Source organism: Schistocerca serialis, chromosome 1 (assembly GCF_023864345.2).
Source record: "Schistocerca serialis cubense isolate TAMUIC-IGC-003099 chromosome 1, iqSchSeri2.2, whole genome shotgun sequence".
Classification (NCBI taxonomy): domain Eukaryota; kingdom Metazoa; phylum Arthropoda; class Insecta; order Orthoptera; family Acrididae; genus Schistocerca; species Schistocerca serialis.
The window spans coordinates 995647658-995654448 of NC_064638.1; positions in this window are offsets into that span (position 1 = coordinate 995647658).

Consider the following 6791-nt stretch of genomic DNA (forward strand, 5'->3'; position numbering starts at 1 on the left):
GTGACGTAGCAAAATCAGCGCAGAAATTGGCGCCAAGAATCTCCATTGGTGGAATGGTAGTGCTCCGGCAATGGAGTGGAATTTTCCGCCGGTTTTCGAGTTGCTGATTGGAACGTTTAACCACGGCCACTGCCGTGGGGGCGGGAATGTTGTGTGTTCAGCCTGTACGGGTGCTCTAGGTGGTCGGCTCTCGCCTTTCGGTCGAGGACGTCGAAGCAACCAGCCATCGCCTCCGGTACGCCAGATCGTGTTCTGGCAGTTAAGAAGACAGTTTGGTAATGTATGTCCGCAGCACCGGCAGATAGGGATTTTCCTAGGTGATAATCAGAGCTCAGCAGAGCGCGCCTGTTCGTCTTTTTCTAACTTTGTTCTGTCTTGAGTAGCAGCAATTAATGTTAGGTTAGCTGTGTGTCTCTCTTAAGATTTGAGTGGCAAGGAATTGGCTCCACATACCACTTCGTCATAAACCTCACAATCTAGTTTAGGGACAACTTCACCTTCACAGCGTTTGTTTGAGTATCCAATTTGAGCCAATTTGATGTACTATAAATGTTTCATGTGTTTTTGTTTATTATTTTGTGTTTAGTCTTAATAAATCATATTGTTATTTTGGACAGAACTTTCATTCTGTTAATCGGTAGAGCAACCCATCATTTCTCACTACATTAATGAAACCTTCCTTTATTTAACTTATTTATCAAATTAAATTATTGCAGGTGCCAAACTCTTTTCTACTCCACTTGCAGGGTTGATTACAGTCAGTTCGCGTATATTTTTTAATCCATGTGCAACAGCAAAAGTCGGAGTTAGAATAGGGGGGGCTTAGAGCATCATTTACATATGTAGATTCTAGAAGAATTTAGTGTTAAATACACTGCTTGCCCCGGCACCTAGCACAGTTACTCTTTACAAAATTTATTTTCATACAAGAACTATTTTGTTTCAGCTTCTGATCGGTCACGGAATTAAAATCTTAGTAAGAATCTGGTAAATTTTTTGCAAACGTGTTGTTGTGCGTTGTCTCTAGTATGCCCGTCTATCGGATCACATCGCAGTTCTTAGTTCTCAGTGCACAGTGAGCACGTAAGAGTGCCTAGAAAATAGTGTCTCCCGCTAAATGTTAGTGCTAAGAGATTTCGTCTGATATCATGCAACCCCCACAAAACGTAACTGTCATGACTTGCCTTCTTCATGACAATTCTCGACCGCACACTGCAGGGGCAACGAAGAAGGTCCTGTAGCGTTTTCGATGGGAAGTAGTGCATCACCCGCCATACAACACGGAATTAGCTCCCTCAGATTTTTATCTCTTTGCTCACATGAATCGCTGACTGCAGGGGGAGTCACTAACTATTGCCACCTACATTAACTCCGAAAGTATGATAGTAGCTGAAAAGTTTGCGGAACAAACGTTGCATGGAACAACGGGGGCCATAATATGACAATGGGTTTTTGTTGCTAGGTGAGGTCGCGTCAGAGATATGAAGGTCAACTTTGTTTGTTTGTTGTTTTTTTAATGCTATGCTATAGTTTGGTACTTATTTTCTGATAGCGGGTATCGAGACGAATCCAGTGATGTGTAACAGTAAGGTCTTTGAAGGTCAACGAAGGTCACATAGGTGGCATGAACGTCCAATTACAGAAGGTGTTCGAAGTGATGACCATTAGTATCAATGCAGTGCTGCAACCTTCTTATCATGGATTGAGTGATATTCCTTATCACTTCGGCACTTATCGAATCACATGCTCTGACAATTATCTCTCTTATATCGTGCAAATAGTAAATATTCGCCGAATACGGCGTAACCATCTAACGTCCCTTTGACATGTAACCGCCATTCGACGGTTTCGCAATATAACACTAATAGGAACGGTAAGGCTACTATCGTCGAATCAAGCGAATGTGAATGATGTATTCCTTCGAAGAACAAGTCGATATGCTTCTCATTTACGGAGAATGCCAACGAAATTCAGTGAGAGCTAGAGACTTATATGCTGAAAAATACCCTCAACGTACTCGCCCTACACGTCGTACATTTAAATATGTGTATGATAAATTGAGAACAACTAGATCTTTAACGCATCGGAAACATATCCGTCAAAGGAAATTTACTAACGAGGAAACGGAGATTGGTACTCTTGTCACTGTGGTTCGAGATCCTTGTGCTAGTTCACGTCAAATCGCAAGGGTATCTGGTATGAGCCAGAGTAGTTCGTGTACTGCATCGCAATAAATATCAACCTTACCATATCAGACTCCACCAAGAATTAATTGGTACGGATTGTATGCGTCGCCTTAAATTCTGACGATGGACTCAACTTCAGATACAGAGGGATGAGACATTCATTAATTTGATTTTATTTATTGATAAGGCTACATTCACGAACCATGGAAATGTTAATTTGTATGACATGCATTATTGGGCAACCGAAAATCGATGTTGGCTGCGGCAAGTTGCACACCGAAAACCGTGGTAGCTGAATGTATGGTGTGGGATTCTGGAGGACAGAATTATAGGCCCCTATTTCATCGAGGGAAATCTTAATGGCAGGACGTACACCACATTCCCGCAAGAAACATTTGGTCTGTTATTGGAAGAAATACCTTTAGGAACAAGGAACAGAATGTGGTATCAACACGATGGGTGTCTGGCACATTTTTCGCATATGTCTAGAAATGAGCTGCATAGACAATTATCAAATCGTTGGATTGGACGCGGAGGAGATATGTAGTAGCCGGCTCGTTCGCCACACTTAACGCCTCTGGATTTTTTCTTGTGGGGATTCGTAAAAGACATTGTTTATAAAGATGTTCAAACTACGCCTGAAATGTGGGGATTCGTAAAAGACATCGTTTATAAAGATGTTCAACAACGCCTGAAGATATGCGAGAGAGAATTGTCAGAGTATGTGCTTCGATAAGTGCCGATGTAAGAAGAAATACCACTCAGTCCATTGCAAGAAGAGTGCAGTACTGCATTAATACCTATGGTCATCACTTCGAACACCTGTAAATGGACGTTCATGCCACCTTTGTGACCTTCGTTGACCTTCAAAGACCTTGCTCTTATACGTCATTGAATTCGTCTCGATAGCCGCTATCAGAAAATAAGTACCAAACTATAGCACCTCATTTAAAAAAAAAAAAAAAAACAAAAAAAAAACAAAGTTGGCTTTATATCTCTGAAGCGAACCCACCTAGCAACAAAAAACCAACCTCATCTTATAGCCCCCGTTGTCCTATGCAACTTCTGTCCCACAACCTTTTCAGGTCCTATCATACTTCCAGAGTTATTCTTGGTGGCAATGGTTAGCGGCACCCTGTACAATGACAGCAACCTGATGCAGACCAGCGTAGGGAGCTGCCGGAAATCGCAGGTGGCTGCCCTCTGTAACGACAGTACTGGAAGGTTGGTACCACCCTACGACAAATGTCTTAGCCAGTGCGGCGACTTGTAGAGAAGCAACTGGAAGATGTAGCTACATGGTGCAAATAAAACGTTTTTGATATTCACTGTTGTTTCCACTTCGCGAACAATTGGAGGTTGTAATAAAATAGCCCTCGTACATCTTTCCACCACACATCATCATTAAAAAGCAATAATATCCCCAATGTGTTAATCATCTCACAGCTACATTCCTGGGTTTTATTCATTACTTTAAGACAAAAGGAACGTGGAGAGGCAGACATTTATACAAGATAGTATGTAGTTCACAGTAACACTCACATAACAGCCGGCCTCTGTGGCAGAGCGGTTCTAGGCGCTTCAGTCCGGAACCTCCCTGCTGCTACGGTCGCAGGTTCGAATTCTGCCTCGGGCATGGATGTGTGTGGTGTTCTTAGGTTAGTTAGGTTTAAGTAGTTCTAAGTTTAGGGGGATGATGACCTCAGATGTTAAGTTCAAATGGTTCAAATGGCTCTGAGCACTATGGGACTCAACTGCTGTGGTTATCAGTCCCCTAGAACTTAAAACTACTTAAACCTAACTAACCTAAGGACATCACACACATCCATGCCCGAGGCAGGATTCGAACCTGCGACCGTAGCAGTCCCACGGTTCCGGACTGCGCGCCTAGAACCGCGAGACCACCGCGGCCGGCAGATGTTAAGTCTCACAGCGCTTAGAGCCATCTGAACCATTTTTGAACTCACATAACAAAATTTATCAGGTGACTGGATTGAGATTTTGACTATCTGTTTTCACGACTAAACAGACCTCGAGGTTACCGACGCTTATATGCAAACACTACAACAAACCTCCCTATGAAGCGCTGAAAAAAGTCATGCTTCCCATGGATCAACGGCGAAATGAATAGGTAGGTCCACTGTGTATTCTCTGTGACACACTACACAGGGTACCTTGTGAAATGCGGAGGTGAAACGATCGTATGGCATTGATGGCCGGCAGCCCCCACAAGGAAAGTTCGACTGCCGAGTTCCAAGTCTTTTCAGTCGATGCCACAATGGACAACTTAAGGTGATGATGACAACACAACACCCAGCCAGCCCCGAGCAGAGAAAATCTCCGTCGCAGCCAGCAATCGAACCCGGGCCCGTTGCATGGCCGTCACGACTCCCTGAGTACTCAGTTAAGTAGGTTGGTGGTAGAAGCAGACTGACCCTCTATCGCCTTACGAAATTTTACTCAATGCTTTGACTCCAAAAGACTCGCCCCCGCTGTGCACCTGTTCGGTCTCAGCAACGCACGTGCCGTCCCTCTTTACAGCGATGCGAAGCCTTTGTCGGGTAGCCGGCGTCAGCGGCGTACTTGGCGACACGGAATCGCGCGTGTCCTCCACGTGTGCGGCGCCGGCAGCACGTGTGGTGGGGCCGGCACGCGCCGCTAAGCCAAACACGGCCTTTGTGGGCCGCGGATTACGCCGCCCGCTGTGCTGCGCTGGGCAGCCGCTCTGCCTCCAGACTGCCGCCGGACTGGACTCGGGCACGCCACGCCTAATTAGCCGCCTCCCGCTGGCCGGCTCTCAATAGCCAACGCCGTGCCAGCTACTCGTCTGTCCTGCGCAAGTCCGCCTACAAGTCTTACCTGCTCAAGTTGTGAAATCCAGTCCTTCCTTGTACATGGGTGTGAGTTTTAAAAAGTGCCTTAGCTACGTGCGAACTTTTGGGGTGTTGAACTGCAGCACACGTAGGTTCACGTAAGTGAAGTTGACAACAGGAAATGTAAGTAAATCAAGATGAGATAGGAAATAGGATGCCGCGCGGAGTGGCCGCGCGCTTAGACGCGCCATGTCACGGATTGCGCGGCCTCTCCCTCCGGATGTTCCGGTCCTCCCTGGGGCATGTGTGTGTGTGTGTTGTTCTTAGCATAATTTAGTTTAAGTAGTGTGTAAGTCTAGGGACCGATGACTCAGCAGTTTGGTCCCATAGGAATTCACACACATTTGAACATTTAGGAAATATGATACTAAGAGCAGAATTTGGCAGAGTACTGAAACAAGGCACCTACAGCAGACAACAGTACTTCAAAATTATGCTAGAAGAACATACCATGTCAAAAATATTCCACTCGACGCGTACACTGAGGTGTAAAAGTCAGGGGATACCTCCTAATATCGCAGCGGACCTCCTTTTGCTTGGCTAGTGCATCACCTCTACATGGCATGGACGCAACAAGTCATTGGAAGTTCCTTGCAGAAATATTGAGACAAGCTCCCTGAGTAGCGATCCAGAATTGTGAAAGTGTTGCCGGTGCAGGACTTCATGAACGATCTGACCTCTCGATTATGTCCCATAAATGTTCGATGGGATTCGTATAGGTCGATCTGGGTGGCCAAATCATTCGCTCGAACTGTCCAGAATATTCTTCAAACCACTCATGAACAACTGTGGCCTGGTGACATGGAGCATGTCATCCATAAAAGTTCCGTCGTTGTTTTGGAACATGAAGTCAATAAATGGCTGAAAATGGTCTGCAAGTAGCTGAACATCTAGAGGAGCCAGTCCATTCTATGTAAATACATCCCACACCATTATGGAGCCACCATCAGCTTGCTTAGTGCCTTGCTGGCGCTTGGTTCCATGAATTCGTGCGGTCTGCAGCACACACGAACCCTCCCCTCAGCTCTTACCAACTGAAATCGAGATTCATCTGATCATAGCACGGTTTTCTAGTCGTCTAGGGTCCAACCGACATGGTCACGAGCCCAGGAGAGACACTGCAGTCAATGTTGTGCTCTTAACAAAGGCGCCCGCCTCGGTCGCCTGTTGCCATAGCCCACTGATGCCAAATTTCGCCTCACTGTCCAAACGGATACATTCGTCGTACGTCACATATCGATTTCTGCGGTTATTTCACGCAGTGTTGCTTATCTGTTAGCAGTGACAAACTCTACACGAACGCCGCTCCTCTTGGTCGTTAAATAAGGCCGTCGGCCCTGCGTTGCTCGTGGTGAGAGGTACCGACCGAAATTTGGTAATCTCGGTACTCTCTTGACACTGTGGGTCTCGGAATATTGAATTTCCTAACGATCTCTGAAATGGAATGTCCCATGCGTCTTGCTCAACTGCAATTCCGCTTTCAAATTGCGTTAATTCCCATCGGGGACCATAATCACTTCGGGAACCATTTCACATGTCTTTCCTGAATACAAGTGACAGCTCCGCCAAAACATTGTCCCTCTATACCTTGGGTAGGCGATACTACATCAACCTGTATATATGCATACCGCTATTCCATGACTAATGTCAGCTCAGTGTAAGATATACGAGACAGGCGAGATAGCTTCAAACATGGGCATCCACAAGAGAAGGTGACGGCAGGTGATATGTG